Raw genomic sequence first — 11,557 nt, forward strand, 5'->3', positions numbered from 1 at the left:
TCCGCCACGGAAAATCGATTTACCGTGGCGGGCAACTTAAGACGGCCGCCACGGTTAATAGGGTATTTTCTGTGGCGGGCATCTTAATATGCCCGCCACGGTAAATCGTTTTACCGTGGCGGGCAAAAATAGGAGCCCGCCACGGAGACCTTCGGGACGACGCTGCGCAAATTGGATTTTGTAGTAGTGGATTGAGAAAGAAAATAGGGTACTCTTGGAGATGCTCTTGTTCCGTGTCCATAAGAGTTAGAATAGCTCGCATATGATGTTCGATTCCAAGATGCATGAGGTTCCGTTGCAACGGACGGGCATTTATCCGAGCAGTGCGTACAGGGCCAACACTGATTCCATGCACCGTCCAGCGCATGTACCAGAAGAGTGAAAAAGACCTCCGACACAAAATAGACCTCATCTAATGCCACTCATCAAGTCCCAGTGAAAGCCACGTCCTTGCTTTGGGTATAGGGTTGCTGCGCTGCACGATTCAGATGCTCTTTAAGACTTTAAGGGATACATACATTTGTTATTATCTCCTGTCCTGAGGCATCCCATCATACGGCAACTACTCCGTACCCCGAAAGAAGCACGGCGAAAGCAATAAGCAAGCGCGTGCGCGTGAGTAAACAAACAAAAGAGAAGTCATCACAGTTTAATTATTGGGAGAATTATGTATTTGGCACTGAAATAAATCAGCTTTCTATATTTGGTATTAAAAAATCAAACTTTCTTATTTGGCACCAAGTTGAAAATTTCTTTCCTAGATAGCACTGCCGTTCATTTGGGCCAGTAATGACGTAGGTTGCTGGTAAAATGACATAAATATCCTTCTTTGTAGCAGAAATACGTGATACCAAATAGTAAAATAATAGAAGGACGGTCATCGGAGAAATTGCCCAGGCATTGCCTGCGAGACCCGGTGACCCTGCGTATCCATCGGCGACGGCCAGAGGCCAATCCGCCGGCAGTCCGGCACCGGGCTCCACCGACTCTTCCTTCCATGCAGCTTCCTCCCCCTCACTCTTTTCAACCTTTCCATACTTTTTAATATGATATTGCTGATAATATACTTACAAATGAAAAGGGTATCTCGAATTATTCTCGCCCCCACCAACCTCAAACAAATAATGAAAACGCGGGTTTGTTGTTCGTTAGCCATGCCATAAAAAGCTCGAGCAGCAGGCCTCATCAGCTCGACAGGCCTCAGCTCAGCTCAGCTCAGCTCGCTCGCATCAAGCTTACGCTTGGCAGTGTTTCTTGTTTTAGGATCGACGGTCGAATCGGCGCCATGGAGGACGACAATCTGGATAGGTATATACATATGTGTTGCCGCATCTGCTTATTTCTGTTTGCTGAAGGAGCTTGCTAGCTTTTTAGCTCGTGTATGTATCTCATCGATTGATCGTCTCATCTCAATCTTGCATTGGTTTGCCTCTTCGAATTCCTGCGGCTTTGCCATTTTAGGGATACAAACTATCCTGGCGATTGGAAGGACCTCCTTGCATCCATCCTTGGTGAGATGAAAAAGAATACTGCCCTCCTTGAATCCATCCTTGGTGAGATGAAACAGAAAAATCGCAACAAGCACAGGTACACTCGAGTGTTGTTCTTCCTAATTAATTTGGCAATATTTGCCCCGTATCTTGTACATATGCATCTATCTAACAAGAACAATTAATATTCAGGATCAAAATCCTCCCATGGGAAAGGGAGAAGAAATAGTTACTTTCCACGAAGAGCGCCAGGAATCTCGTCCTCTTTTTCCCGGTAGCTGGAGTGGACAATCGCTACCTCAACCTGTGAGGTAGGAACTCTCTCTAACAATTAATAATATACCACAGGATACATAATTTTTCAACTGCCCTTTTTTCCTGGCAAAAGAAGTGATTGAATTTTGAACCCGTCCTAATTAGATTACCACCCGAACTATTAGACTACTTTTTCAGAAAAAAGAAAGAGCATAAACCAATTTGAGTATGTAATTAATTACTAACTACTCCCTCTATTCTAAATTATAAGTCACTTTAACTTTCTTGGAGAGTCAAAGCATTTCAAGTTTGACCAAAATTATAGAGGAAATTATAAAGATTTATGACATTAAATAAGTATTACTAAAAAAATATAATTATTGCAAAATCTAATGATGTTTATTTGGTATCATAAATATTATTATTTTATTATATAAATATGATCAAACTTCAGATGCTAGGACTCTCTAAGAAAATTAAAATGACTTATAATACCCAAATATAAGCTTGAGTTCAGTTCAATTCATGCATATATGCGTGAATGAATTTCAGGGAGACTAACAGTTATTTGCATGACCTAAAATGATGCAAGAAGATTCATTAATTCCTAGCATGAAGGCCTAATTTGATAACAGCTACATCAAGCTGAAAAAAAACTTCCATATGCTGTTCAAGAGATGCGGCATGAGACAAAATTAAAGAGGAGAACCTGCACATCAGGAAGAACTGAACTGACCAACAGTTCTAAAACCCAACCTACACGCAATGAAATTACTCGTAGGTGACAACAGAGACCAGAGGCCACTGGCCTGGCCAGTCAATTGCTATTATTGCCCAACACCTGGAAGCGATACATATCTCAGGAAGAAAGAAACACCGGTGCAGCAAGGTTTTTTTTTATTTTTTTTTTCTCCCGGTTGGGAAACCCCTTTAGTCCCGGTTTCCCAACCGGGAGCACCAATTCGAAACTAAAGGTACCCTCCTTTAGTCCTGGCTTGACGCCCGGAACTAAAGGTCCTTTAGTCCCGGTTGGAAACACCAACCGAAAGTAAAGGAGGCCTCCAGGCCTGGCCAGGGACCGTCACGGGGCAGGACATTGAGTCCCGGTTGGTGTTACCAACCGGGACTAAATGTCCCTCTTTTTTTTTTCTTTTTCTGGTTTCTATTTTTGGTTTCTTTTTTCATTTAATGATTAGTTTTGATATTAAAATACATTTTCGAATACGCTGCTAATAGTAATATATGTGTACTTCGCACGCGTAAATTTTCGTTCGAACTTTGTACATAAATAACAAACGAATATACGCATACATGCATATATATATGATGATCATATATATACACACGTTATTTTATGTATATATATATATATATATATATATATATTACAAATGTTTGATATATAAATTGTTTATGTCCTTAGCAATTTACTCCTCTAGATTTGGCATCCACGTTTCGTTCGGGTCATTATTGTAGAACTCGCCGTTGGGGTTGATGACCTGGTCATTTAGAAATCCTGCTATAGTCTCTCGAATTGCTTTAAGTTGGTCAAGTCGTATGACTCTTTCCCTCAACCATTCAGTCTTCAATAAAAGTTAAAGAAAAAAGTATTAATATATATATATATATGTGTGTATTGCTCATGTAATTACTTATACAAATGAGAGCAATAAAGAAATTGTAAATATACGATCGAAATAATATAAAGGAAAAAGTATTTATATACGTACTTTGAGTTGCTCTTTAGGAGTTCTCTTTGAGTACGCCATGATGAACTCGCAAACATAGTATTCGCAGTAGTTGTTACCCCACTCCTGCCTTAGAACCCACTTTTACGACAAAAAAATCAATTAGGGTGAATTGAAATCATCATATGGTGTTAATTGAATATAAATGTGTAGTTATAGTACTTACTTTGTGTGCGATTACACCCAGTGGCGCTTTGCAATGTTTTATTTTTTGTTCCTCAATGAACCTTTTCCAAACCCTGCTCCCAATAAAATAAAAAAATAATTTAACCTTTAATAATTGTTGAGAGATCGGCGCCATTATATATATATGTTGTTATAGAGAAACTAAATTAATTACCCTTGTATAATATCTATCATGTCTTGATACTCCGTTTGCGGTTTTCTCAACGAGTCTAAGATTTTCAATCTACTATTGGCCATATCGATGACCATCAATATCCAGTGATTGCTGCATAAACATATATATATATATGTGTGTGAGAGAGGTAACTAGCTAGTAAGGAAATATTGATGTCCCATATAAATGATCGACATTAATTACTTATAATAACACTCACTTGAAGTTGTAGGGGAAGAGTATCTCCTTCTTGTCGCGTTGGTTCACTAAGAAATTCATGAGATTTCTCTCAGGTTGAGGCTTATAATCCTTCGGGGGGTTAGGGTGTTTGTATACGACATACGGATCAACGAACCCAACATCATTATCCTTTCTCTTTCTAAGTTCTGTCATCTCATATCTGCATACATGAAAATTGTGAATATATATATTGTGAATATATAATAAAGAAATTGTGAATATAGTAGAAAATAATCACACTTACAGACAATAGTAGCTAATGAGACTTTTCTTAGTGAACAAGTCATATATGTAAACAAGTCATATATGTACAATAAGTCATATACAAAATAAATCTAAGTCACATATATAAACAAGTCATATATGTAAACAATTCATATATGTAAACAAGTCATATATGTCAACAAGTCATATATGTAAACAAGTCATATATGTAAACAAGTCATATATATAAACAAGTCATATATGTAAACAAGTCATATAAACGACGAATTCGCCCTAGCGAGAACGACGAATTCGCCCTAGCGAGAACGAGAACGACGAATTCGCCCTAGCGAGAACGACAATTCGCTCTAGCGAGAACGATAGCGCGAATTCGTCGTTCTCGCTAGGGCGAATTTGTCGTTCTCGCTAGGGCGAATCGTCGTTCTTGCTAGGGCGAATCATTGTTCTCGCTATGGCGAATCGTCGTTCTCGCTAGGGTATACAACAACGGGGCGGCATTGCTCCGCATATACAACAACGGGGCGACGTTGCTCCGCATACAACACAACGAGGCGGCGTTGCTCCGCATACAACACAACGAGACGGCATTGCTCTGCATACAACACAATGAGGCGGCGTTGCTTCGCATACAACACAACGAGGCGGCATTGCTCCGCATACAACACAATGAGGCGGCGTTGCTTCGCATACAACACAACGAGGCGGCATTGCTCCGCATACAACACAACGAAGCGGCGTTGCTCCGCATACAACATAACGACGGCGTTGCTCCGCATACAACACAACGAGGCGTTCCTCTGCATATATCACATACAAACACATATCGACGTACGTAGGGGTCGGCGGTGACGATCAACGTACGTAGGGGTCGGTGGTGATGGGCGTCCGGAGGCGGTGATGACGAGGGCGGTGTCGGTGGCTGGGCCGGGTGGCGTCGGTGGCGGCGCGAGTGTCGTGGCCGGCCGGGTCAAGGTGGAGTCATCAGGGCCGCGCGCGCAGCGTCAGTGGCGGCATGGCGTCGGGCGCCAGGGGCGGCGTGGCGTCAGGGGGCGGTGTGGCATCGGGCGTCAGGGGCGGCGTGGCGTCGGGCCGGGCCGTAGTGTGGTGTCGGGGCCGAGCGTCGAGGCGGTGGGGCGTCGGGGCGCCGGGCCGGGGTGGTCGGGGGGCGACGCGTCGGCGAGCGCGCTTAGTCGGGGCGTGCGACGTCGGGGCGGTGGGGCGCCGGTGTGCGTGCGGGCGCTCGCGAGGTGCGGCGTCGGCGGCGGATCGAACGAGCGGCGGCGAGTCTGTTAGGGCTTGGCTCGGCAGTGGGGAGGAGGAAGAAGAGAGGCCGGGGCGGGCGCAGAGGCTATCTAAGGGAGAGGACCTTTAGTCCCGGGTGCCACCACCAGCCGGGACTAAAGGCCCTTTAGTCTCGGGCCCTGTTAACGCCCGGGACTAAAGGTCGCACCTTTAGTCCCGGCTGGTGGTGGCGCCCGGGACTAAAGGTAACCTTTAGTCCCGACTGGTGGTGGCGCCTGGGACTAAAGGTTTTTGGCGGGCAGCCAAACTGCAGTTTCGCTGCCCGCCAATTCATTAGGATTTTAATATATTTCTTTTTACACAAATGATAAAAGGATAGTTAATTACACAGAAAAATAAATAAAAAACATAAAAATATTTTAAAAAAATATAGATTCTATTTTGATTTATTGCACACAGGAAAATTATGTGACCTAAAGTTTTAATTTGTTTTAACAAGTTTTAAAACACAATATAGTGTTTAAATTACTATTTCGATAATGCAAAAATATAGTGTTTAATTAAATTTAGAAAAACTCTTGTGTTTCGACTGGAAATTTGTTTTCACGTCATTTGAACGTGACATAATCCCACCATCAAACATAAATTTGTTTTCACATCATTTCAACGTGACATAATCCCAACATCAAACATAAATTTTTTTTCACATCATTTCAACGTGACATAATTCAACATCAAACATAAATTCACAATTATTACATAATATCTCTAATACACACTATTGAACATCAATATATATATCAAGCGAGCACAGTAGTGAACTTCTTCTTGACATATGGCCCTTGGTTATGATTGCGCCGTAACCATGGAGTGTCCTCATCGTTTAGCTGGATGCTAGGGTCTTTGTTCACTGTGAAGGGTGAAATTCGGTCATCCTTTTCATAATCTTCTGACATGTCTGACTTGTCTTCGATTCCGACGATGTTTCTTTTTTCTGAAAGAACTATGTGGCGCTTTGGCTCATCATTGATTGGGTGGTTGTCGTTTTTCCCTCTCTTTGGTTTTGTAGACATGTCCTTGACATAGAACACCTGAGTCACATCCTTCGCAAGGATAAACGGTTTGCCTTTGTACCCAATATTATTGAGGTCCACTGTTGTCATTCCATACTGGTTGTCGACTGCTACGCCGCCTCTAGTCGTCTTTACCCACTGGCACTTGAACAAAGGTGCCTTAAAATGAGATGCATAGTCTAGTTCCCATATCTCCTCTATGCGGCCATAGTATGTTTGCTTGTTCCCACTAGGGTCGGTGGCATCAATGCGGACACCACTGTTTTGGTTGGTGCTCCTTTTATCTTGTGCTACTGTATAAAATGTATTCCCATTTATCTCATACCCTTTGTATGTGAGGATATGCCACGATGGCTGCCTAGCCAACAAATACAGCTCCTCATCAATACTCTCATCACCCTGACATTCTTTTCGCAACCAGTCACTAAAAGTTTTCATGTGCTGATGCGTAATCCATGCTTCAGACTTCCCTGAGAACTCAGATCGGAGGAGGTTCTTATGTGTCTTGATATACGGATCTACCAAGGAGGAATTATATAGAACTGTGTAGTGTGCTTTATTAAAATAATCATCACCCTTACCAATATATATTTTCTTCCCTAGTGTCCCCTTTCCACTTAGTCTCCCCTCGTGTCGCGATTCAGGAACACCAATCGGGTTAATATCGGGAATGAAGTCAACACAGAACTCAATGACCTCCTCTGTTCCGTAGCCCTTGGCGATGCTTCCTTCTGGCCGAGCACGGTTGTGAACATATTTCTTCAGGATTCCCATAAACCTCTCAAAGGGGAACATGTTGTGTAGGAACACAGGACCGAGAATAGTAATCTCCTTGACCAGATGAACTAGGAGGTGTGTCATGATATCAAAGAAGGAAGGAGAGAACACCAACTCAAAGCTGACAAGATATTGAACCACATCATTCTGTAGTTTCGTTAGATCCGTTGGATCGATTGCCTTATGAGAAATTGCATTGAGGAATGCACATAGCTTCACGATGGCTAGACATACATTTGGCGGTAGAATTTCTCTTAATACAACTGGAAGCAATTGAGTCATGGGCACGTGGCAGTCATGGGACTTTAAGTGTCCAAATTTCTTCTCTGGCACATTTATTATACCCTTTATATTCGAGGAGAATCCAGACGGTACCTTAATGCTATCTAGGCATTCAAACAAGCTGTCCTTCTCTTCTTTGCTAAGAGTGTAGCTGGCAGGACTTAAGTACTGGCGTCCATCATCTGTCTTCTCTGGATGCAGGTTGTCTCATTCTTTCAAACACCGCAGGTCCTGTCGTGCTTCAATTGTGTCCTTAGGCTTCCCATATACGCCCATGAAGCCTAGCAGGTTCACACAAAGATTCTTCGTCAGGTGCATCACGTCGATCGCGCCGCGGACCTCTAGGACTTGCCAATAGGGTAGCTCCCAAAATATGGACTTCTTCTTCCATATGGGTGCGTGACTGTTGGCGTCCTTCGAAACAGGTTGGCTGCCAGGTCCCTTTCCAAATATTACTTTCACATCATTGACCATATCGAGGACGTCCTCACCAGTTCGGTTGCGAGGCTTGGTCTGGTGGTCTGCCTTACCTTTAAAATGCTTGCCTTTCTTTCTTACAGGGTGATTTGCAGGAAGAAATCGTCGATGCCCAAGGTACACGACCTTGCAACACTTTTTCAAGAATATACCTTTCATGTCACCGAAATAGTGCGTGCATGCATTATATCCCTTGTTTGATTGTCCTGAAAGATTACTTAGAGCTGGCCAATCATTGATTGTTATGAACAACAATGCTCGCAGGTCAAAGTGCTTCTGCTTGTGCTCATCCCACACGCGTACACCTGGCTTGTTCCACAAAAGTAGAAGTTCTTCAACTAGTGGCCTCAGGTACACATCGATGTCGTTGCCAGGTTGCTTTGGGCCTTGGATGAGCACCGACATCATAATAAACTTACGCTTCATGCATAACCAGGGAGGAAGGTTGTAGATACATAGAGTAACAGGCCAAGTGCTGTGACTACTGCTCTGCTTCCCGAAAGAATTCATACCATCCGTACTTAAAGCAAACCTTAAGTTTCTTGCGTCACTTGCAAACTCGGGGAATTCTCTATCGATTGCTCTCCACTGGGACCCATCAGCAGGGTGTCTCAACATATTGTCTACCTTATGGTCTTCTTTGTGCCATCGCAATAACTTTGCATGGTCTCTGTTTCTAAAAAGACGTTTCAAGCGTGGTATTATAGGAGCATACCACATAACCTTGGCAGGGATTTTCTTCTTGGGACGTTCGCCCTCAACATCACCAGGGTCATCTCGCCTGATCTTATACCGCGACGCGTGACATACAGGGCATGCCTCCAACTTCTCATACTCCGTGCCACGGTAGAGGATGCAGTCATTAGGACATGCATGTATCTTCTGGATTTCTAATCCTAAAGGGCAGACTACCTGTTTTGCTTTGTACGTAGTGCTAGGCAATTCGTTATCATTCGGAAGCATCTTCTTTTGGATTTTTAGTAACTCAGCGAATCCCTTGTTAGATACACCATTATTTGCCTTCCATTGCAGCAATTCCAATGTGGTACCTAACTTTTTCTGCCCCACATCACAAGTTGGGTATAGCAATTTCTTGTGATCCTCTAGCATGCGGTCGAACTTGATCTTCTCCTTTTCACTTTCGCATTCTCTTTGTGCGTCACGAATGGCCTGACCAAGATCGTCAGCGGGCTCCTCCTCTGCACCTATCTCTTCTTCAGCGGGCTTCTCCTCTGCCCCACCTCTTCTTCAGCGGGCTTCTCCTTTGCCCCCACCTCTTCTTCAGCTTCCCCCATTGCAGTATCATTGAAGGCACCATATTCAGCAAAAATGTCATCATCGCCCCATTGTTCTCTTCACCTTCTTCCATTATAACTCCGGTTTCTCCGTGCTTCGTCCAACAAATATAGTTTGGCATGAAACCCGACTTAAACAAGTGTGAATGAAGAGTCTTTGAGTTAGCATATTCCATCGTATTCTTACATACGGCACATGGGCAGCACATGAAATCATCGCGTTTGTTTGCCTCGGCCGCACGTAACAAAGAATGCACGTCGTCCATGAACTCTTGGGAGCGACGATCAGCATTATACATCCAATGCCGACTCATCTGCATTACATGACATAAATACCGTATTAAAACCTAGAACATAATTAGTTAATTATACAACATGCATACCACCACAAAAGCTATAAATTTAAGAAAGCCTCGCTACAATGTAGACAATCCCAACTACCACTAAAAACACTAAAGCTAAAATGCACTTCAGCAGCACAAGGATTTCACGACCAATCCCAACTAAAACAGACAGATCTCCCGTTTGTTCAACATCTTTGGGCTTCTTCGGCTGGATCACTGCATCATTAGCCGCCATATCTGCCTGTTGTGCAAGATATTTTTACACAAGTTCAACATACTCTTCCTCCCAGTAGAAGCCTGAACATCCAGTGCCATCCCACTGAAATTAAAACAGAAAATTAGAACTTTAATCGCAACCATCATGAAAATAGGTATAAACTAACCATAGTCATTAAATACGATAAAATAACTCACATTGCGATCCAGACACTTATAGAAAATGCGACCCTTGTTGGGACCCTCCTTCTTCACTCGGTACTCCATCACAATCTTCGTCTCATCACAACACTTGCCGCATGCAATGAGTGGGAGGTCCGGCCTAAGTCGCTTTGGAAACCCATGAGAGGCCGAGGACCCGAAAGCAGTTGCCAGCTACTCTCTATACTCATTTTTTAATACACTATAAATTTCTCATTTTATAAATAAATAAAATTAAAAAAACTCTAAAATTCTCTATATCTCTAAACAATGAAGTGTGCTATGTATGCTACAAATGAACGGTGAATACTAGTTTTTAATAGCCACTTTAACCTTCCTTCATGTAAATATGCAAGCTTGAAGTGATTTTGAGCTCAAATTGCTTACAAATGAAAAAAACCACAATAAAGAACCATATATATAGTGAACAAAATGAGATAAAACAATGGTGAAATATGAGAGTATGAAGTTGGTAACCTTTAGAACCGAAGAATCGACGGAGGAATCGAAGAAATCGACGGAGGAATCGAAGAATGGATAGAGAAAGAGCAAGAACACTGCTTAAATTTGAACTGAAGCTCTCGGACGGGCTCGGGGAGGAAGAAGACGGCCAGTAGGATTTATAGGGGGGACCTTTAGTCCCGGTTGGTGGATTCAATCGGGACTAAAGGTCACTTTCCAGTCCCGGGCCACGCCACTAGCCGGGACAAGAGCTTTACTCCTGGTTGGAGCCACCAACCGGGAGTAAAGGTCGACCTTTAGTCCCGGTTGGTGGCTCCAATCGGGACTAAAGGTCCCCTGCCACAACGGCCTAGCGCAGGAGCCGTTGGGCAGGGACCTTTAGTCCCGGTTGGAGCCACCAACCGGGACTAAATGTCTCTCTAGTCCCGGGCGCAATATTTCCCAGGACTAGAGCCTGGTTTAGCCCTTGGATTAAAGGTATGTTCTCTACTAGTGAAAATGACAAAACATATGACTATCTCATACTAAATTCATAATAATTAACAAAGGTCATATCTATCCATGAATACAAATACAGACTAAAATCAATAAAGAACACTAACCAATCAATCAATAAAATATAATTTCAAAAGAGAGCAACGATACTCCTATACCGCTTAGGGTTATGCATGGTAAAAAAAAAATCACCGACCTGTCATTTAGGCATCTTGAATTCTAAAACCCGCGTTATAGATTTTTTCTTTGCCATAGGAAATAAACCACCTTGCCTCATATATCCAACATCCCCTTTATGTTTTGTGGATTTATCCGACATTCTTATTGCCCTATATGACAGCTTTAGAGGGTAGAATTCCCAAGCACAGGTCCCGTATACTCATGCATACTGATTA

At 42.9% G+C, this 11,557-nt stretch overlaps 1 protein-coding gene across 7 annotated transcripts in view; it reads left to right on the forward strand.

The window, feature by feature from the left end:
* The first annotated feature begins 1,082 nt into the window (after positions 1-1,082).
* Positions 1,083-11,557, forward strand: part of LOC136513223 (uncharacterized) — a 30,596-nt gene continuing 20,121 nt past the window's right edge. For 4 of the 7 annotated variants that reach the window (XM_066507217.1, XM_066507216.1, XM_066507218.1 and 1 more), the window contains exons 1-3: positions 1,084-1,308; positions 1,462-1,587; positions 1,683-1,801. The gene's annotated coding sequence lies outside the window, so the exon portion shown is untranslated. Of the gene's footprint in view, positions 1,309-1,461; positions 1,588-1,682; positions 1,802-7,900; positions 8,098-8,232; positions 8,267-11,557 lie in introns of all 7 variants that reach the window. The other 3 variants (XM_066507213.1, XM_066507215.1, XM_066507214.1) reach the window with 2 other exon arrangements.

The sequence above is a fragment of the Miscanthus floridulus genome, chromosome 16, assembly GCF_019320115.1.
Source record: "Miscanthus floridulus cultivar M001 chromosome 16, ASM1932011v1, whole genome shotgun sequence".
NCBI lineage: Eukaryota > Viridiplantae > Streptophyta > Magnoliopsida > Poales > Poaceae > Miscanthus > Miscanthus floridulus.